Below are 23357 nucleotides of genomic sequence, written 5' to 3'. Positions count from 1 at the left end.
GGACTGATTAGAAAAATCTGACATATGGAAGTTAACTCCGGGGTCAGTGATGTCTCATGACAGAACTTTACTAACGTTAAATATCTTTTGAATGCAAGATATGGGAAACTTACTTTTTTTGACCAAAAGATAACACTAGCTGTCGTGCAGCACCAGCGCGGGCTGAGGTGCGATCGTATCCCTTTCAGAAGCTTTGGTAATATAACCTTGAGCTGCAGTGTCTTTTTAGAGACTTTGTTAAATAAATTCATATTGAGGAATGTGACACTGAGTTTCCTCTGTGATTATTAACCTTTTTTTCTGAGAATAAGAGCTTAGAGATGGATAGTGGCTGTTTTTTATAATGCTGCGCTTGTCACTGTCACTTTTTACTAAGCTGTCCAATCACATTGGGGGGGGGGGGGTATTATTACAAAGACCTAACATCACACACACGTACAATTGCCAAACAACAAAAACTTCAGCTGGGGAAACAAAAAAGCTTTGTTGGACACACAGCCTGAGCAAAGTAACACCAGTGACTGTCTGACCAATGTGAATTTAGTCCGTCAGGAGTATATCGACCAACCGATCGCCCAAAAGGTGTCAGCTGTACGGGATATAGTTTTCAATATAAATTACAGCTGCAAGCAATGATTATTTTCATTACCAACTAATCCACTAATAATTTTCTCATTCAGAAAATGTCAGAAATGAGTGACAAATTGCCACTGTAATCTTCCAGAGCTTTAGGTGATGTCTTTAAGTGTCTTACTTTGCCATCCAAATTGTTTAACATCCAGGTATTCAATTTTACTATTCTACCGTAGACTGAAAAAGCTGTAAATATTAACATTTGAAAAGTTGGAAACAATAAAGTTTTGGTGTTTCTGCTTTAGAAATGACAATTTCCAATATAGATTTGTGTTCAATAGACTATTGACAATGCAGTTTCAATATATATCCTGTGTACCTATATGCACCAGTAATTGTTTATGCAAAAGTCACATTAAGTATGGGAATTCATCTATATCAGATTTGACTCTTGAACCTCTCTTTTTATCTTCATTTCCTGTCTTTCATTTTCAATTTCTTTTGAGTCTTAAGTGTTGCTGACCAGACTTTATTAATAGACGTACCTTTTTCTTACTCAGTGGTATTTTCTAAAGGGCACCAATCTCACCGCTCTCTAGCAACAGCTGCCAAGACAAACTAAACTTATGTCATACAGGTGCTTTTTGTCTGCAGTTTGAGAGGCTTGATGATCTGAAGAAAGTCTTTTTCTTTCTACTACGTCTACAAATACACTCTGTGCTGCCAAAGTGTCATTATATGCCAAACAAGCTCCTTCTCTAACAATGACTTACGCTGCTTATGCTCTCTTTGTTTTCTTCAGTATCCCCCTCATTCTCTCCCTAGCCGTTGTCTCAGAGAGGATATCGTCCTCACGCGTGGGCGGAGGAGCAAGTTGACATTGTTTCATCTTCATAAGATCGTCTTTACCTCGTTACACTGTGAACGTTGTGTGCACGGGTTTTGCACATGGGACTTGACCTGTGATGTACACTTTTGAAACAGGAAGTAATTCTCTGTTGGAAATGGATGACCTAATTATCCTACAGCGGCATCAGTAAAAAGAAATATTAGGGACACAATCTAAGTGATGAACTAAATTGAATGATGGCTTATTTATAAAAGCAGTGTTTTTTTAAATACATATGCCTGTTAAACTGATCGATAAGAAATGTAGATGGTGGCAGATCTGAGTACAGTTTAACAGTAATGTAGGAGCAAATCTTGGCTTTTTGATGTGTCACTTCTTATACATTGTGGATGCCCCGAGGCATTGTGGCACAATGATGTTTGTACCAACAAGGCGGTGGCTTTGTTAACAGCCTGTTGACGTCCCACTGCTTGGCTTGACTTCCCCCGCAGGTGTTGGTATTGTATAGGGAGGGCTAATGGGTTTAATCTAAAGTCAGCACACCACATGATTAGGGTTGTTAAATTCCAAAGTTTGTAGTAATGGCATTGACCGAAACGGTGTTTGAGCCATTTGTCAAAGCCACTGGGAGGGAAGCTGAGATTTGCTGTAACAACTTTACACTCCCTCTCTGTCACTATTGTCTATTATTCCACCCAGTCATCTTACACGGGGTGTTGTTTTGCTTTCAGGCAAATGTCTTCTCCATCCCATTGTCTTGCCAAATTGTATGCATGTGTGACAGTACCTGTGCTTGCCATGGTTAGGATAAAAGAAGTGTATGATGGGTCACGCTGCAGATGGTTTTCCTTCGTTGTCCTGTTTTTTATGTTGATGACAAGTTGAAGGATGGGTGTCTCTAATAAAGCCGAAATGGTCAATTTAAGGTCAATTGTGTTGAATTTAGGGGCATCTATTGGCAGAAATGGAATATAATATTCATAACTTTGTTTTTACTAGTTTACAATCACCAGAAAGTAAGAACTGCTGTGGTTCGTTACCTCAGAATAAATGGTTTATAACTACAAAGGGAGCAGGTCCTTTTTCAGGTGCAATGTTGTCTCTTACTTTAATGTTGATCAGTTGATCAACAGATAAGTAATTGGAAAAACTTACTGTTTTGCTGTTTTTTTTTCTGTGAAAGCAGGTTAAATATATGTTTTGTTTTTTAACAGTTGTGAAGACAAAACCGGCAATAAAAACGTGCTAATCAAACAACTTGCATGATAGAAAATTGTAACAGGCAAATTACTATCTTATAAATGAAACAATCAATAGAGAAAATAATCTGCAGATTGGCTTTAAACTTGAAATTAATTGAAAAATGCCTGTTAAACCCATTTAGATCACATCCTTCAGTCTTATTGTGCATCTACTTTCAAATATGTGCCAAAAAAATAGAATTCTTTTACAAGAATACAATCATGTTTTCTTCCTGTAAAACTGCATTTTATGATGTGCTCTTGTACGCTAGCACCAACCAGTTTCAACCAATAATATCATCATCACACATCAGTCAATCTGCAACTTTTAGCAGCATGGTGCTAAGATTAAGTTAGCTAGCTGGAAACAGCATGCTAAGTAAGTGTGTCTTTGTTTTCCCACTTTTTCCCCCAAAACACCGTGTTTACTGGTCTGCTGGCTGGAATTTACTTACTTTGAGGAAGGTCTTAAAAGTGACGGCTCCAGATTTTTTTACAACGGACTGCTTTAGCAACTGACATTACTTGAAGCATACAAATGACTTCATCTCTCTTTTCCTTGTAGTTTCTACTATCTGTAAGAGTTGTGTGTCGGGGCGTCAATGTTATGACCCTTATGAAATGCCTCCTTTTCAGCAATCAAATGAAATTCCCCCAACGTGATATCCTGCCTGCCTAACTAGTTTCATATGGTAATTGGTCACGACAATGAAGCTAGACACTTGGAACTAGGAAATGCTGTTTCATCTGGACTTTAGTCCAAGTTTTTAGTTTTTTTAGTTTTTAGTTTTAATATATTTTAGATTTTTTTTCAAAAATTAACGATTGAGGCCTCAAACCTGGCCAAGACCAAGGTATAAAAAGTTTCAGACACAACAAAGCAACATAAGGCGATGGATAAAATGATAATAAAAACAGATAGTAAGCTAATAAGACAGAACAATATATCAAATTCATTTTAAATTAGTTTTGTAGACTTTTGTAAACACAAAGGCTTTCTTTCCTATCTCTGTCTCTGTGATACAGACAACAGATATGTGATGTGAAATAATGTCTTTAACTGAACTCTGTGAAATCACTTTTCAGAGATACACAGCAAGTTTGCTCGGAGTGCTTTTAGAAATAGAAATAAACGAATGACTCAGTCAACATATGGACAACGATACACAAGTACGCATGTTGAGCCCTGAAGGCACACATTGGCTGAATACAGAGAAAGTCGTGGTTTGGCCTTTCTCCCACTTAAAGCCATAATATTTTGGGTCAGCGGTTAATCCTTGCTGTGAATGTGCAGTAGAAATGTGTACATCTTAACCACTCAGTAAGAAAAAAAAGACGTCTGCGCTGTGGTGTTGTTGTTTTTATTTCAAGCAAGAAGGCTTTAAGGCATCAGATGCTCTGCTCTGTGTTGCTGTCACTGCAGGTATCTCTCATGGCTCTAGTCAACCATACCGCCATTAGAGAAAAGATGAACCACTGAAGTAACTGCAGTGACCTCCATTTCCAAAGCTTTACTAGAGAAAGCACCAGACCATGATTCATTCAATGCTCCATGGCTCTGTGGAGGTCACTGTCTGCTAGAATCTGGTCTTAAAGGCCAGACCGTACTGTTATGTGTCCGTTAAGTTTCATGACCGATCATGCAATTGATGATAGCTGAAATGTGCCTGTCCACACTCACAGTCATCTGAGTAACGGTAAAAACATCAGGTCTCGCCTTGCTTTTTTCTTTTGTGTTGCCACTCTTTGTCAAGTATCGATCGTGTTAGTAAAATTTGAATTTCATAACAGTGCCAGTCAAGGTAAATATTCTACTGTGATAAAAAGGCTGAGGAAAACATGTCAATATTAGTCTTCATTAAGCGTAGTGAACAAAGGAGCAATTTAGGAGCTTTCACTGATGTGTCCATGAGGCTGTGTGCAAAGATTGTAATGTTTTTTATTCATGAATGAATTTAACTAGAATTGAAATTTTTTGTCAGTTTGCAGAAAAATAATCAGCAATTCTGATACTGGATTAATCTTTTTTTTTTTTTCTGAACACAAAAAATGAAACAATACCAACCTTTTCCTTGTTAACAGCCTATTAAACAGGAAGATTTACTACTTTTCTTTGCTTTATATCATTGTAAATGACAATCTTTGAGGTTTGAAATGTTGGCTGTGGTTGCAACTGATGATTGTTTTCACTGTTGATTGTTTTCTGGATTAACTGATTAATTGTTTGGTCTATGAAATGTCAGAAAGTGGTGAAAAAAGTTAGCATAAAAAAAATAATAAGGGGGGATTACTTGTTAAGGGCATGATTTCAGAAATGCAGAATAGATATTACAATACAAACACAACAATTTATGAAGGCAGTCAACTCACAGTCATGGAGACATCCCAGTCTCATTTAGGGCTGTAAATAACGGTTATTTTTCCTTGTCCATTAATCTGTCGGCCGTTTTTTCAATATAAAATGTCCGAAAATGGTGAAGCATGTCAGTCTTTCCCAAAGCCCTCAATGTACAGTTAACTGTCATGTCAGGAGTAAATCAAAAAAGAAAAGATTCACACCCAAGAAGCTGGAGTCAGAGAATTTTGATGTAGTTTTTCTAATAAAAATCACTGAAACTGAGGATTCAACTATTAAATTAAAAAAAGGCATTTTTGGATGTTAGAGTTCCGGAAAGTTAATATAAGTCTTTTTTTCTCCATCTTTTCTTAAAATGATTTATATACCAAATAATCAGCAGATTTATTGGTTATGAAAATTTGTTAGTTGCAGCCCGACATTCTATCTAATGATTGAAAACATGACAAAAATAACAAAAGTACCTCTGGAGGAAAATAAGCTCAGTTTGTGCAATGTGAAGTCTAAATCAAGACAAAAAGATAAGATCAGCTCTGTATAAATAGACAGAAAAACGGAAACAATGCATTTGTCTATTGCTGTTTATGGGTCTTTAGTTGCTCTGGAGAAGAGATGCAGACGCATGTCATTGATTCCTCGGTTGAGGATGGCGAACAGATGTTCATAAGCAGAAATAATGCATCCTACCTGTCATCCATGTCAAGAAGCTGTGAAAAGGAGAAAGTAAACTCTCTCTTTCTTAGGCTGTAATCAATCCGAGAAGCCTGTCTTATAAAAACAAAAAAACAATGCATTGTGTTCTATGCTTCTCAGTTATCTTTGATTTAGGTTTTAATATCTTATGCAAGCTTTTGCATTCAGTCTGAACACACACACAGCTGGTGCCAAGCGAATAATGAAAGAATTTTGTGGGTTTCTCGTCCTCAGCTGTCAGAAACTTGCTAAAATATTGCAGTTTTCAGGAAGTGTGAAGTGTATCTGGGCAGCTTGCTCTTTTGAAACCCTGCTGTACCTCCAGCCCTTCTTGTCACAACATTGCACCAGTAGTCGTTACTGTGTCGGAAGACTCAAAGCTGGCTGCCTGGATGGAAAGGCGTGGCCAGATAAGAGCCCTGGCAAGTTCACTGAGCTGTTGACATTTCCTCACAGCAACTCCCCTGGTTCTAATTGGCTACCGCTGATAAGATTCCCATGTTGTAATTGGCAGCTGCTGATAAGATGCTGTCAGCTGCTGCAGCAGTCAGCAGCATGGTGCAATGACAACAGCTCAGGAGTCGGTGGGCGGACGGGGCTAAATCCAGGGCTTGAACCTTGTTTTCCAGAGATACTATTCCAGTCAGCGATCGGCATACTGGCTGTGACTTTTAGACCCAGAAAATTCTGCTTAATGGACCCAAAAACGTTTCACAACCAGTTTCTTACTGTGAATGATGGAGGCCTAAATGGACACCATTTCTTTTTGCCAAAGTTGGAACAGTAAGAGACGCATGTCTGTGTGTTTTTTCACTGGTTTGATTGAGGCTGGTTTGGAAAAATGCAAGTCATGAATTCTGTGCACCTAAATCAAAATGTGATGCCAAAGTAAGATGGACTGTGTTGGTCAGTTGTGAGTGTATGTTACCAGATCTCTTTTTGTCAAAACTGTTGAAACCACACACACTATTATAGTTTTGCCTTAGAATATTTCACAATATACAATATACAATGTACAATATATGCTCTTACTGTCACTCTCACATCAACATTATCATCAAAACTACAATCACAATATGTATAGCTGCTGGCACACAATCATAGTCATCAGCATCAACACCATGAGTACTACAGGTACAATATGTACTGTTACTGTCACCCTATCATCACCAGCTAGTTGCAAACTGTGTCTGTTGGGTGCAGAACAGATAACATTGTGTGGATCATATAACAGATAGTACAGTGATAGAGCTTCTTAGCTGCTTTTGACTGAAATTATAGTTTCAGAGGCTTGGAAAGGCATGAAATAAATAGAAATACAATAGATCGAATGGCCATTCATAGCAACACTGTGATGCATGTGTTTAATATATTATGCACTGAGGGATGCTGGATTTGCCTACTACGCAACATCAGCTAGTGTTATCACTAGATGCATTGCTAATATTACTGAATGGTAGCCTCCCAATCGGGTCCCAGTTAAGTTGAACGTTGTGAGCAGGGAAAAGGATGTGGCTTATGACCCACATTTTTTCCTTTATGAGGTACAGTACATCCTGTAATGCACCCCTTCTTTAATTATCTACCTTTAGCGTCTTATGTCCAGGTCCTGGGGGCTCTGGACTTGTCATGTCACAAAGATTAATTTTTCTGCCGTACCCCAGTTCTGTACTCAGTAATATACAGCTGACTATGCTGAATCTAAGCCACATTTTTTCAGTGGAAACTTCATTCCATTTGGTCATGTTTCCGGCCATACTCATAGATTTAGCAGATGTTTTTGCTGGCAGAAGTAGCCTGAAGTCTCCTGGGCTTGAGTTGGAACTGCTGATAAGGAGATTTTTGTGCTATTGTGTCCTTAGCCTAGATCTCTGTGTAATTAATACATTTAAAGTCCCCACTTCTCTCCTTACCTAACTTCCTGTCTGTCCTCCTTGAACTGCAGGCCATTGTTGCTTACCGGCTGCATCCCACACAAGAGGATACAGGCATGCATTTTTTAATTTATTTTTTTTATTGATCTCGAGGAGTTAATTATGCTTCTGTTATTAGAATGCACAGGAAGCTTGTGGACAAAGTGCTTCATTTGATATTTTTCAACAGCGCTACAGCTCCCAGAGTCTAATGGGAGGGTATTTGGGTGTGTGTGAATACTAACCGTGTGGGTGGAGGCATTTGCCTTGGGTCCTCTCCGTCCAATATAGGGTGAGGAAGACAAAACCTTGAGTTCCCATGAGACGGAATATGCAGGCCTCTCTAGCAGCATGCAGGCACATTTAAAACGAAATGTTTAGTAGCAAATCTGTGGTGTATTTCTTTCATATAGTGTCTCAATCTCAGAAACAATTATGTTTTAGTACCTTTTGCCTTGTCTCTTGAGATACCAGCAGAACAGAGGAGAAAATAAGAGTTTAAAGAAGTTTAATGCCACATTTAGAGCATAGCTACAGGCATTTTTACAGAAAGATTGCGCTATAGGTCCACCACAAAGTCCCTTTTTTATGCTGCCTTTGCATTTTTACACAGAACCAAACAGCAATGGCATCATACCGCCCCAGTGTTCAATTTCAGACAGCATGCCAGCATTGTGGACGCAAAAGAGGGGGCTTGATGTTTAACACAGCAGCATCAGCCTCTGGTGTGATATATAACATGCATGTCAGCAGACCTTTATAAACAATAACAATGGCTTAACATGTCAATAACAATCATTTTCCGTCCCTGTTTTATGGCTATTGATCTGTTGATCTTGGATAGTAATAAGCTAATGAACCTCATTGTTTGTCCGATTATTGGACATTTACAGCCGCTGTTCTTTTTTTTTCGATAGATGCCAACTGCTATTAGCTGCTCTTTATACAATTTGAACGTTTCAACTTGGATTCTGGGGAATTGTATATGAAAGTTTTCTCCATTTTCTGAAATTTTATAGACTAAGCAAGAACAAATTTTATTTTTAAGCATCGTAATGTGATGTGAGAAAGCTTCTCAATTGGAAGAGATAAAACTGACTGCTTTCAAGGTTATTCGATGGATGTTCAGTTTATTTTTAGGAGGCTGAATTGCAGAAAAAAGCAGTGTCTGTCATAGACTTAATTGTTTTAAAGTTTGCTTCAGGACTTTTCCAGCTGTTGATTAACCATGACCATCAAAGATGTTTTCTCTCCAAGCGTGGCATGCTATAACAAGCTGCGAGGACTTACAGCACTGTTACTGCCTCCACCACAACAAAAAATGACAGTCCCACAGCTTTTTTTCTAAGGCCCTGGTCTCTTGTTCTGACAGTTTTAAACTTCAAAGGAGAGAGAAAACAGATTTAAAGAAGCTCTCCAGCCTGTTTTTGCTCCTAGAGGGTGTCAAGCTGTCCTTCAGCCATCAATAGACACATTCAATTTGTGTCTCTTGTGCTAAACAAGGGTTTAGCCGTGTAGTGACTACTTGTTAAACAGCAAACTCCTACAAACTGGACACAGGCTGTCTGAATAATGTAGAGTCCTGAAAAGTGAGGTGCCTATACAGCTACACAAGTATTCTCTGATGTACCTGCAAAGTTTGAGTTTAAGTTTAAACACAATTTTGTACTTCAGTATTCACCTCCTAACATTACCTCGGGAGGCCATATTAACAGTCATTGCCTGGGTTCTCTATTTTCCGTTCTGTGCCATCATCTTTGTCCCAATCGTCAGTCGTCTGATGGGGATCTCCCTCTGGCTTCCTGATGTGCTCTCTGATTTCCTTAGAATAAAAATATATGTTCGCACTGTATAGAGAGAAAGGGTGTTCTTTTCTTTTTTTCCTCCATATCTTTTGGGGAACAATGGAGGACACGAGGACTGACAGTGCTGAGGATGTTATTAATTAGGCCCTCAGAACTTCACACTTGGTCACTCTAGAGATTTCTGTCTGTGAATCTTCAGGGGGAAGGCTGTGGATCTGTCTGTGACTCTCCCTTTCCTCCAAGTCCTTTCTTACTCTTATAAAAGAATTTTCCTAATGACAAATCAAGACTTGAGTTAGGCGATTAAACCATGCCTAATGCCTGTAACCTCATTTTGTCTTGAGAGATGATTTAAAGGGGGTGTAATTCAAAAGTACACATTTTTCCTCTTAGGTCTAAACCGTTTTGGTGTTAGCTGCTTAGTGTTGAAGATATCAGTTGTAGAGATGTCTGCCTTCTCTCCAATATAATGGAACTATATGGCACTCAGCTTGTGTTGCTGGAAGGGCCAAAACTTGACAGCAATGTCTCCTTCCAGATATCAGGACCCGATTACTTAAGATAATCCACAGATCCCGTTGTGAGCAGTTTAGTGCAGGAACTATTTTCTTTCTACCCTCTATACCTGCCAATCGTATCACGGAGCAGACGGAAGCGTGCATCTACTGTTAGCTCAGCTAGCACCACTGAGCTAGCTAACGTTGCAGCTCAGCTGAGCAGGACACCATTAGTGTTTATATTTCGCGCTGTCACAACCACAAGCCTTTCGTCCACGAGTAGATGCACACTTCCCTCTGCAGAGTAATGCTGTTGGCAGCTGTAGTATGGTGGAAAGAGAATAATTCCAACATGAAACTGCTTACACCAAAGTCTGTGGATTATCTTGAGCATGATTTCTGGAAGAAGACATTGCTGTTGAGTTTTGCAAATGTTTTTTTGGTGCTCTGAGCACCACAATCCAAGTGCCTTCTAGTTTTATTATAATGGAGAGAAGGCAGACATCTATAAAGTTAATATCTCCAACACTCTGCAACTCACACCAAAACAATCTAGACTGATAAAAGGCACTACACATAAGAGGGAAAATATGTATTTTTAATTTTTGGGTGAGCTGTCCCTTTAAAATCAGGAAAATGACATTAAAAGTAAACACAAGAGAAGAGGAAAGTATCTGTACTGATGGAGTTCACATCAGATCACAAGGAGCTCATTGCATTGATTACTGCTGTTTTTTTCAGTTTTAATTTTTTGAAATGAATTTCATGAGGTGATTATGACCTTTTGAAATGAAACTGATTTGGATATTGAAGGTCAAAACCGGTGAAAGGTGCACTGAGGAGTTGGAGCAGACTCTGATTGTAAACTAGCTCTGAGTCAGAGGTTTCAGACTTCACCTCAGTGGTCTGAACAGTAAACTCACGGATGCCAGTCTCATGTCCCTGCTGTAAATTGTTTGAGAGAGCACTAACCTCTGAGCACATAGAGGGATTTTAAGTCTGAGTCGGCTTTCTTGCTCGACACCACATGTGGGATCAATTACACCGCACAGCTGTTCAGTTTCCCATCTGATTTAGCCGGCTCTGTACAATAGGCTATAGCACATTTTGGATCTGATGCATTGTTTTCGCCCTGAATCTGGAGGCTTTTCTTTTATTCTCCTCATCCAAATCACCATCTGATCCATCCTCAGTTGGCAAGCAGAGCTTTCAGAATTTTTTATTGATCCTCTGTCTTTGCTTTCTGTTGCTTTGGCATCGTGTTTTGGTCATTAGCGTCTCTTTCAGATATATCGTGGGAGACTGAGCCAACAGAGAAAGCACAAAGATGACTTGTTGCACGCAGTACTGGCAGCAGTGTCTTGTAGTTATTAGATGTTTGACGGTGGAAACATTGAATATAGGGAGGAAGAGAGATATGACATTTAACAAATGCCCATGGCAGAATTTCAGCCCAAACAGACACACGGTATGCACTGTTGCATTTTATGTTCCTGAGTGCTGTGGCATTTTGTGTGGATTGGTGTTTGGATTTTCTTCAAGACTACATATAAAGAAGAATTTCACTGCTGGGTATATGGTCTCTTCACAAAACTAGGCTGTCCATGCAGCAGAAAGACACAGATACTTTTGAAGTTGGTTCTACATGACCAGAGGACACAAAGTAAAAGGACTGCAGCATTCACTTTTGCTCAGCAGGCAGAAAACCAGAACTACCAGAACGCACTACGCCTTAACGGACAAATAAATGCTCTTACTGGTGGGTGACAGAAGGCTAGTTGCCTGGCTGCAGAAGTTAAAAAAAAAAGGTCTCATATTACTATTAAACAGTGCTCTGAAATTTGTTTTTTAAAACATTTTAGGTGAGAAATAGGCACAGTAACAGAATATTTGTTTATATTTTATCAACACTGCTTAGTTTTACTGTTTGACGGCATAGCAGCATGATATTCCCACCTTAAACAGGCAGTGTAAAAGGTGCTTTTGTGTCTGTGGTTGTGTATATACAAAAATTAGGAAGTACAATCTGTAGTGTGAACAAACAAAAGGTGATTTGAGCTGAAAAATCAGACATATAGTGTGGGCACTGGCAAAATAAAGCAAAGTTTAACATAATTCATTTACTATGTAGTTTGTAATGATGCAAAGCTAGTTGAAAATCGGCAAGTGTGTGTATTTTAGGACCGTGTCTGTCTAAATTGTCTAAATTGTAAATTGGATGAAAGGCATCTGGGAAAGAATCAGTATTAGTCAAATGGGCTGTTAGATGAAGTAAGACTTGATTAGCACAAGAAGCATAAATGTCCATCCCTTTTAAGTGGACCCTGAGCTGCTTTCCAGTAATGCATATTAATTCAACTTAGAGTGAATCTATTGAGATGGTGGGCGATAAACACTAACTGGACTAATTTTAAGCTGCTGGTTTTAAGGTTTTGGTTTTTTTTTTCTGGTCATTTCGCCTCATCCCTCTATATCTCTCACTTTAACCCTGGAGATTTAGTCATTTAGGCGGTCCGTGCAGTCTCCACTTGTCTGTGTGTAAACCACTGAGAGCGGCACAACATTGCTTGTTACGCCTTGTGTTTTTCTTGTTGGTTGTTTTGAGGATAGTTTTGATTTGTTTGTTGAAGAGACGGGCGCTGCAGGGGAGCTCGAAGTCGTGCAAATTGCTTATGATAAGTCACGTTCCGTCATAATGGATGAGGGAGAGAGTTAAATTAATATAGCACGTATATGAACACAGCTGTCTGATTTCATTAACCTCTATGTTTATCTAAATTCTGTACCATGACATTCGTCTCTCCGGTTTGAAGTCTCAATAGATTGGCTCATATGAAAATTTAGCACCCTGTGAATTTATCATTAGAACATACAAATTTTACACCCTGCTGTTGTGGAATTATGCACTCTTTGAAACGCTGCAGGAATTTTTTGCAATTACTTCTCATGTGGGACTCTCATCCAGTCCCATTCTAATTAGATGTGCTTTAAGTTGTATTACTTTCTGAGATTGGTCACATCAAAGTGGAATTCATTTACAGCAAATGTGTTTAAAAGGAATATTTGACCATGTGTGTTCACATCAAAACCAGATTTCAATTGGGCCTTATTTTTTTTATAAATGTTCCTGCTGTGTTAGACTCAAGTAGATAATTTATTGATAGTGTTCTTAACTTTAAGGGGCACTTAAATGTTACACACTTCAGTTTTGACTTATCATGAAGTTTGTGTATATATATTTTATTTTTTTTTCAAACTGAAAAAAGAAGAGAAAATATAAAAGACAGGGCAGTGACAGACAGAGTTGAAGCATCTGTGGTCTGACTGGTGGCACCATTTAGAAGTAGGTGATCTGTGACTGCTCTCGTCGGTGTGTGATAAAAACAGACACAGTCCAGGCCGCAGTGCCACCGAGCCCGGTCAGCAGGAACAGCATCATGTTTCACAACTACTCCAAAAACCGTAGTAAACAGCCATAGTCTGTTTGGACCTTTTTCGATTGGCTGGGTTCCCTCAGCTGCTCAGCAAATGGACATGGTGACATGTTGATCATGTTACTCAAAGTATAGATGTGTATTGTATCTAAGTCAGTGTCACAGATTATCATTTAACTATTTTACTCTGACAAAGTTATGCAACTTATTACATTTGACATCTTTTGTAAAAAAAAAAAAAAAAAGGAAAAAAAATGTGTTTAATTAGGCAATAAAGCTGAAAATTGTCCAAAAATATGCAAAAAGAAGACATTGCCCAACGAAAAGATGCAAATCTACAGAATTAATGTTATGTTCTATATTCAGTTTTTACTTAAACAAAAATATTTGAATGTAACCCCTTGTAACCACCACCATTAAGATAAGTAACTGTAATTTAATGACATATTTATTTTGTATTTTAATTACACGTAAGTAGTTACTTTACAACACAGGTTGCACGGCACCAGCATAAAGGCCCTGCATTTGTAGAGAAACAAAAAATTAATGGGGCATCTCTTGCATAAAATTCTCCGTGTGCCATCTCAGGGAAAAGTGCATAACATGAGCAGTGGCAGAAGAGCGCATAATATACTATTACATCACAAAGTATATACAAGTTTTCATAAAATAAATAACTAAAAAACAGTCTTTCTGTGAAAATAGACAAAGCTTTATATCCCAAACTTAAGAATATCACTGCATTCACTTAATACTTGTTGAAAGTAACTGAATATGACATACATATAACAAAAATACCAAAATCAAAAGTAAAATCAGAGATCGTCCAGAAGAAAAAGAATAGTGATGGTGCAACATATACCTAAAGAGTCTTTCGAATAAAATAGTGACTTAACTTCTTGTTAAGGTTTTATTGGAAATTGTGCAAATTCTACACAATTATGCATTAACTTGCAAAGGAATGTATTAACAGCACTTTAACAGCATAGCAAAAATGGAAATATATAAGAGAAATGTCAAAATAAAAGTCCATAAATCAACAAATGATTAACCCATTTCCACAGTTAAGCACAAATGCCAAACATTACCTTGTTTTGACTTCTAAATTGTGCAGATATGCTGCTTTTCTTTTGTCTCAAAACAAGACATTTGCTGATTATGTAAACTTGAGCTTTAAGGAGATTGTAACTGTCACTTTTTACCATTTCTTGACTTATTTTTTTGACCAAACAAATAATCAAGTCAACAACTGGCAGATTAATTGACAATATCTGTTGGTTACTAACTTTATGTCCTGTTCATAATTAAGCACACGCATACAGTATGGAAAGTATCTTCTTGCTCCTGCTGCTCAAACTATACTACTGTCAAGACAAACGCTGATGAGGCTCACTGTGTCGAAGCTAATTTCAGTCTCGTCCGTGTTATCTAATAAAAGTAATAGGATGCTATATTGATCCCTGGTTGCTCATACAGTAAATGCACACAGGCTTAAATGTGGTTCATCTGGTTGAAGCAGTTGGTTTTTATGCTCTTAAATATGTGCATCACATAAATTACTGGCTCAGGTCCTGCAGGATTCAACGCCAGGTTTCATCTCTTCGTTCTGCACAACTCACTTAAAATGATCAAATTGCCAATTACCTCTCTCCTCTTTAGATTGTTGTTCTGGTAATAGAGTCAGGGTCTTTGCATCTCCACCACACTGTGTATGAGATTGCACACTCACAAATCAGTATTTACTGATGTGACAGCTTGGCCATCATAAAAATATTTCAGATTCATAGTCACTACCGCTGTCACTCATCGACCCCCTCCTGCACAGTGGAATAGAGGCTGTGCATCATTGGCACATTAAAATGAGGTGCTGTTTCTCCTGCTCTCTAACGAGATCTGCTGGACCCGTTTTTTTTTATAAACGGGTACAGCATAAATGTAAGACAGATATTTGGATTGAAATGCACATCACAAACATTGTGTATGGTGTTAAAGCATTTTTTTTTGCATCAAGCTTCATGCTGTTTCATGACCCACTTCAATGGCTCGTTGTGCATGTTTAAATTAATAAGCCAGCAAATGACAAAAGGGTTGTATATTACACAGTGCTTCAGTAATTCATTGTGCATGCTCAAATTAATAAGCCAACAAATGCAAAAAAGACTTACTCCCACCCTTAATGTTTGTCTCACAGATTCCCCCAGCTGTGTTGCAGGTGTGGCAGAAACTCAGGACGATAATCAGCTTCTCTGTAATTGGGTAAATCTGAACTGCTGTCAGCGCGGACAGAAGGATGTCAGCTGCCATCTCGGCAAACTTGTTCATTAAAGTAACTTCCTGTCTCCTCGAGCTCATCATTCTTACAGATTAGGACCAGCTGGTTTCTTACATCATTAAGATCAATGCTAAAATCAGTGTGCTCCTGCATCCTGTTAGCAATGAAGTATTGTTCCTGCTTGTAGATGTCAGTAGTGTCTTTCGTAAAGATGTTTTCACTTTTGATGATTGCATTAAATAGGTTCAACTGGTGTCACAATACTGGAACTTCTAACTCTAATACTATACCTTGAAAAATATATTTTTTTGATACCACAGAAAAAAATGTATGACTTTGGGCTTTAACATGACCACACAATGGCAACAAGGACCTTTCTTTTCTTGGTCAGTAGCAAAGAACAGCAGAACAACTAGTAAACATTAATAATAACAGAGAGCAAAAAAACACATCACAGCTGTACGGGTGTATTGATATTTCGGAAAGAGAGTGCTGAAATAATTATAAATATACAGAATTGAAATGATCGATATTTTTCACATTAGGTACAACAGACTAATCTGTTATGTGTTTAAAGGTAAATGACATCACATAAAATACATTTTTGGTCTCAAAACTCATGAAATGTGCCAGGAATCACTAAGAAAACAACATAAAAATTTTAGATCCCTCACCACACCTGGCATCGTCTATTGTGATTATTATGATACTGATTGAAAGATTCAGTGTCTGCTCCAGGCAAGATTTCAAACATTAGTTTTAAAACCTGCTCACTTTATTTGTGAGCTTATTTAATCTGGTTTTAGTATGTCTTCATTTTTACTCTCTGGGTGCTTCATGTTTGTGTCATCATCCAGGAAAGATGTTGCATCTCAGCTTTCATCAGGAAGTTTAGATAGAACTTCACCACAACGTCCTTACAATCATTTCATATGATCGTCTGAAACATTTCTAGTTGACGGAAAATAAAACTAGACTGTAGAGAAAAAACGACAACTAAAATGCTATTGTCTACTTACAAACCAAACTGACACAAAATAAAAAAATATACAGGAAATGTCTTTAGTTTTAGTCTTCATCAACCCGGTCAAATGTGTCAACACAACAAACATCAGGAGACATTGGCGTATATGTTTATTATAATTTCATTATATATACTAAAACCAATTTTGTTTTTAAACAATATAAATGCAGCTTAAATGAGCAAACCCATTTTGGAAACTTACTTAAACTAAACTTTATCTAAAACAAAATTTAAAAATGAAACAATTGAAACTAATGAAAAACACAAAACTATAATAGAGAAAGAGAGAAAGCTTTTTTTTTAATTGTGTGATTCAGCATAATAGTGGCTCAAGAATGAACTCAAGAATTCCCCCTGCTCATTCGTTAAAAACGTACATAAACATAACCTTTCCCACTGTGTGGAGAACCTGTGAGGGGGCCGCCCTGAGGCTGTTATCATGGTGGAAATCACTTAAGCAAATAGTGGAAGACGTAATGTCTAAATATTTCCCATTGTCTGCTGAGGCTCAAGAGCAGTAAAGCCAGTTTAATTGTTCTGCAGCAGAACTGGAAGCTCTGTTTTTTGTTCTGCAACCCTTCAAGTTGAACTCAGTCCAGTCTGAGTTTGTTCTACTTGCAGATGAAGACTTAAATCTATCAATGTCACCTCAGTATAAAATATTTCTTACTCTAACCAATCAAAAATGTCAGAATCCAATGGCAGCATATCTGGGAGTAACAACAGTAAAGGCCCAAGTCTTGTAAGCTTGATTATTTCCATCTCAAACCACCAAACCACTTCACTTTGTCCAGACACAGCAGAGCATTTCACTGCTTACACTTCTTCTTCACAATGCGGCCACCGGTCAAACCCATGTTAGCATTCAGTAACCTCACCAGGCAGTGTGGCGGGAAGTTTTTAATGATTTCTTCACCAGCACCAGTATTACAGACATGTGGCCCTTTATAGACCATTTCAAAACGTCTTTCGGTTGCTAGGAAACAACATTTCTGTTTCACTTAGGCTTCTGGTCCAGCCACTACTGCAGGAAAAACAACATATGAGACGATGGACTTTAGACCTCCCGATCTGAAATATACACTGTGGGAAATAGTGAAATTAGTTTTAGGACCTTGCTGCTCACTGGCAGGTTGTTCCCTTCGACGAAGTACAAACTGTATAAAATAAAAGTGCATGGCTTTTCTAAAGAAACAAACCATGTAATATGTGGATTGCATTTCTTTTTTTAACCACACAGCACGACAGGTTAAGAGGTTTGTTTTTTGGAGGTGAGCTGTTTACAGAGGTGCAATAAGAGTCATTTGTCTGCAGCTCTGCATCTAACATCTCACATGTTTAAACTGATGAAGGAAAGGAAAATGGGCACGGCATGGTTTGAGTCGGCGTGGCCATTAGTGCCAATGGAAAAGAACAACCTACCTCTGAAAATGCCTGATGAAGATCTCCTTTAGAGCCAAACGTTGCACAATTAAAAGTTACTGGGAGCTTTTAATACAGTTAGCGGAACTTTTGTATGACTCTTGCTTTGGTTTGATTTTTTTTTGATCCAGCACCTGTGAAAGTCCTTTGGATTTGCTTGCCCTCAACATTGCTTGTTCCAAAAAACTACCATTGAGCATGAAGATCCTAGAACGAATGTCACCATTTCCCACAGTGTGTATTTCAGTTCAGGAGGACTGAAGTGTTTCATGTGCTGTTTACGTCCAGTAGTGGCTGGACCAGAAGTCCAAGTGGATCAACACTATTGTTTCCTTGTAACCTTGAAAAAGTTCACAGTCATGCCGTGTTTGTTGTATTATAGATTCCACAGACGGCCTCGCATCGTATTATTTGAGTATTTTGATAGCATTGATGTGGTGAGATCACTGCTCTGTTTGAGATCTCTCCTCTTTTTCTCTCTTTCACACGCTTTCATCCCTCTCTCGCTCCGCTCCTCCAAGATAATCAGAGTAATCTGTTCTTGTCTGTCACCTCTCTCTCGGCCCGATAAGGAAGGAAAGAGTCGCGCTCCTGTCCAGGAACGGATGTTCCTCCTTGACAACACTGACACAAACACAAGTGTCTCTGCTCTATTTGTATTAAAATAGCTCCTGATAAGGCCATAGAAACTGAGGTTGTTTACTATTCCTCTGCACAGGAGAGTCTTCAGTAAGATGCTGTTTCTTCTTCTCTTTCACTGCATGTAAAATACTATAAATTCATCGATAAAGAAAACTGTTTTCATATCAGGGTTTTTTGGCTCTGCAGCTCTTGATGTGCACTCGTGTTGCATCAGTCTTTGCTTCATAACCGAGACTAATCATGCAATATTTTTTAAAAGAGGCTTCTTCAGCATTCGGCAAGCCAAGCGCTGAAACTAATCTAGGGAATTGTAATTAGGCATTTAGCTGTAGTTGCTGGGTAAAGATTGTTGGAGTCTTGACAGAGCAGCTTTAATTTGTGGGTTTATTATGTCATCAGAATTACTCAGTCGTGCCCAGTGTGGGTGATTTGTGGGGATGAATGCATAAAAGGGTGATTTTTATTTTCTTTAATGTAAACATGATAGCAGTAAGAGCAGATTTTGTTGGGACTTGAGCAGATTTGGGTGAATTTATGCCCCTGCACCACCTGTTCACATTCAGAGAGCGAGAATTAAAACATCTAAATATAATACACATGAGCACTTCAGTGTGGTGTAGCTCTAAAGATAAAACAGAAAATTAGTTGTTAATTAACCTTTTGAAATCTGGAACGACATCATTTTTCTTGTGCTGCGCCCAGACACCTTTCACATGCATTTAAACCTCTGACACCTGAGCAAATTGGTTTGATTTTTTAAAAAAAAATTTTTTTTTTTTTTAAGCCACTGAGCACCTTGGTAAGAAACATCCCACAAAGTAGCTAGAAATTAGGAAAGAACATGACCTGAAAATGGCTTTTAAAAAAAGAAAGATAAAAAAAGAGAGGATGAAATTATTAGAAAAATATTAAATAGGGAAAATGTCCAGAAAACGAAATAATTATTAATTGTTTTATCTATTTATTTATGTATTTTCCTTTTCCCCCCATTTTTTTTTTTTTAGCTGAATTTTAAATAATTTAACAGGTTACGTTGTCCCTTTTGTTTTTTTTAAAAGAAATCAAGCCACTTTGTTCAGGTGAAAGGGTCATGGGTAAAATGCGGATTCAGTGCATAAACAACATTGCTGACGTCCATGCTTGTCTCGCTGTTGATTGCTGTCGATTGCTTTGCTGTGATTGGCAGTTTGATGAGGTGTGTATTTGTGACTCGTCTCCCTTCATTGATCAGGTTAAGACTGGTATCTAGAGCTATATGAATGTTTTTGCTGGAATGGATTTAGTCATCAAGCAGAGCAAGTAAAGAACGTAATTGATCATATTCAGATGAGGGTTGCTGCAGGTGAGCGAGTTAATGAATGTTCTCAGTCCTGCGGAGGATGTGTAGGATTTGGTGCACTCTGACTCACAGGACTAAATTATGAGTACCGCAAATGGTCGCATTTTTATAAGCGTGAGTGCCTGATTGGACTATAATGCGGTTTGGATATGCATTACTCTTTTAGTGTTTTGTCAGAGCTGGAGTTTCAGTCACCTCTGCTGTGGATTGGGCTCAGGTTAGTTTTTCCAATCCAATTTTAGAGGCAGTAATTTGATTTGACAACCTCCGCTGCCACCACCTCACTAAAGCAACGGTCACCTGTTAGACACAAAGGCAACATAGATTCACTCTCAGCCATCAAATTGCAATGGATTTATTTGTAATGGAGCCTTGTCTCTGCATGCAGCTCATTTTTCGGCAGGTCTTTAGGGATTCAGTATTATGATCACATTTTTAAGGCAGCACAGAACGTGAACAAGGCGCCGCACCGTTTCAATTCTCTGTGCAGGAAAATGCCTCAGGATGTCTCTCACCCAGTTTTGGAGGGTAATGAAATTACTTTTTTCCATAACAGTATAAAATCATTACTCTTCTAGTTTCAGTAATGACATTACAGTCAGCCTTTCTACAGCAGGTCATTTTGTTTTACATTGCTTAGCCTCTGTAACACATTAATTGTTGTAATATCTAATAAAAGATTCCCGTCGACTTAAAGGTACCCTGTGGAGCTGCCTTGTAAACAAACAATGTTTCTGCTAACACTCAGTATATATCCTAGAGGTCTAACAACTTATGAAACTTTTGTATTTGTTAACATCGTGGTTGAGTTGATCTTCTTCGCCTGGCTTGGCTGGTGTATTGTCGTGTTTCTGCCACCTGTGGAACAGTTTCAGTGAATGATGAGGACAAAATCCTCAACCACAATATATGTCGTTTTTTATATTGTGACATCAGCATAGTATATCTGGAATATAACCTGAAATATAACTTCAGAAAAAGTTTATGGATAAAATAAGCGGACAGGGATGATTTATTCTTTTTTATTGGAACAACTATCTGATAAATCAAGAAAATGCATCACATCAATGCAAAAATCATACTAAAATCTATCATAACCAGAAAGGCTGATTTTCAGCATTGGCCTAATACATCCAGATCCATCCAGTTTTATGGTAGATCATTAAATGAACTGTTGACATTTAAAATATTTGTTGTTCTATTGCCAAAACAAAGAAACTAGATAAGAACTAACATTAAAAAACACACACTTTGCAAGAAAGAGATGTGTTTACATCCACCTCTTTTTCTGTGTATCTTCAAGTAAACTTGAATGGAAACGCTAAAGAATTTGTGGAAAAAATATTGCAAAAAGTGGAGTTTATGATTTTTTTAAGATGATGTTTTTAGGCTTTCCTTTTTGCTGCCTCCTGTTTATCTTGATAAAGTAGCTCCCAATATTTGCATCATACAAGTGAATGAGAACGCATGCAAATTTGGATTTTCTTTTGCCAATTTTTTTTTTTAAAATTCATCTTAAATTTGTGCTACACTTGGATAGATACCAAGCTTCTGTATTGCTATCAAGCTACGCTAATATTACATACACCAAAAAATCTTCCTAACCATGCACCAAGGTGTTATACCTGACAAGCTTATAAAAATGGTCTCTGTAAAAATGTGATTTTAAAAAAAATTGTCTCACGTCTGAGTGAGAAAATTGTGAATCTCAGCCATGTTTTTGCAGCCTCCATGTGAAACTTGTTTTTTTTTTCCTTGTAGCAACCAACACAGTACATGATGAGGTGTGACATGTGGTCAGCATCCTGCTCCGTCTAGGCAGGAGCTGCATTTTCTCCATCAATCTCTGTGAACTCCACTCTTATTAACACATTTATTAATCAGAATACATCAAGGTGATTAAAAGAGAAATGATAGAGGGAGTTTCTCCCATTTTTCTTTTCATATCTCCCAAAAGGCCTGACTGTCTTCAGGCCTCTTCTGTCATCTTTGTATCTTTACTTTGTTGTTTTCTTCTCTGGTCCTAAATGAGACGCAGTGTAGTAACACTCAGGGCACTCTTCACTGTGCCACCACTAATCACCAGACCCCTACCAATTTTATCATAATTAACAGATCAAAAAAGCGGAGAGAAGGGCAGTCATACATTATTAACCAGACACTGTGTGTATGTGCGTGTGTGTGTGTATGCGCTCGTGTATGTAAAACACGTAAGTAACTGAGGAATAATATAGTGATCTTTAAGAGCATATTTCTCCACTTTCAGTAGGCTCAGAGATAACGTTGTACAAATTATCCCCCAGACGAGGTTTTGTACTCATCTGTGCATCTTATCTTCATGGTCATGGGCTCTTTTCACGTAGCGATGAAACTTATTTTTCCGGATGGACCCGAAGACGCTCTTCTGATGTTGCTACCCACTCAGAAACACACATGGACAAACATAGAAACCTGCATTCAGGCGAAGATTAGGGTCAAAAAGGCATCTGCTCTCTGAGAGCAATTCTGCACCGAAGGCATTTTTTTCTTCTATGTGCTTTTCATGCATAAGTACGGACTCTTCACACATCCCTCCAGATGGAAAATGGCAGACATTTTCTCCTCCACTATTGTGTCTCAGACTCGGAACAGAATCAGAAAGTAGCCAGCAACAATTATTTGGAGTTTTATTTTTCCCTTTGGTTGGAGGACATGGACTGAAACTTAATTACGCTCATCTGTCTGCTCAACCACTTTGTGTTCAGCAATGACATTATATTATACACTAATTGTAGGTTTTTGCAATTCCTACTCTGTGGTAATGACTATTATCAGGTCTCTGTGCTTTATTCATTGCTGCAAAGTTCAATTTGCAGTAGCTCGCATTTTCTATTTCACTCTTCTTTCTGTCATCTTGTCTCGTCAGCATCACATCTGCCTATTAAAATCGACCTTTTTCTTCATCATTTTGTCACCGTCCCATCTTTTTAGCTGCCTCTTGAGTCCGCTCTCTTGGGACTGTAATAAACCTGTAGTTAGCTGTTAAAACCATGTGCATTTTACACTAAATGGCCCCTAGCGTCTCCCTGCCTGCTGTTGGGGCTTACGGCCAATGGGCCTTAAAATGACTTAATTTCCTATCTGCCTCCTGGGGGAGCTTTTAGGGAAGCTAAGAGCCGGTCACACAGCCCACAGAGAGCGAGTATCAGGAAAGCCTTGGGCTGGTGTGGACCCCAGCTGAATCAAAATTGCTATCGCTTTAATTGCCACAGGCGATATCCACACAGAAATGTATCACAGTGATACTAGTGTAGAGT

The 23357-nt window shown here is 38.3% G+C and overlaps 1 protein-coding gene across 5 annotated transcripts in view; it reads left to right on the top strand.

Moving 5' to 3' along the window:
- enox2 (ecto-NOX disulfide-thiol exchanger 2) overlaps nucleotides 1–23357 on the top strand; it is a 240416-nt gene that overhangs the window by 123035 nt on the left and 94024 nt on the right. Inside the window, exon 1 of one of the 5 annotated variants that reach the window (XM_042492835.1) lies at nucleotides 15664–15688. The exons of the other annotated variants lie outside the window; for them this stretch is intronic. The gene's annotated coding sequence lies outside the window, so the exon portion shown is untranslated. Of the gene's footprint in view, nucleotides 1–15663; nucleotides 15689–23357 lie in introns of those variants that run through there. 5 annotated transcript variants of the gene reach the window in all.

Source organism: Plectropomus leopardus, chromosome 9, assembly GCF_008729295.1.
Source record: "Plectropomus leopardus isolate mb chromosome 9, YSFRI_Pleo_2.0, whole genome shotgun sequence".
In the NCBI taxonomy this organism is placed as follows: Eukaryota; Metazoa; Chordata; class Actinopteri; order Perciformes; family Serranidae; genus Plectropomus; species Plectropomus leopardus.
This window is presented reverse-complemented; position numbering and strand designations above follow the sequence as displayed.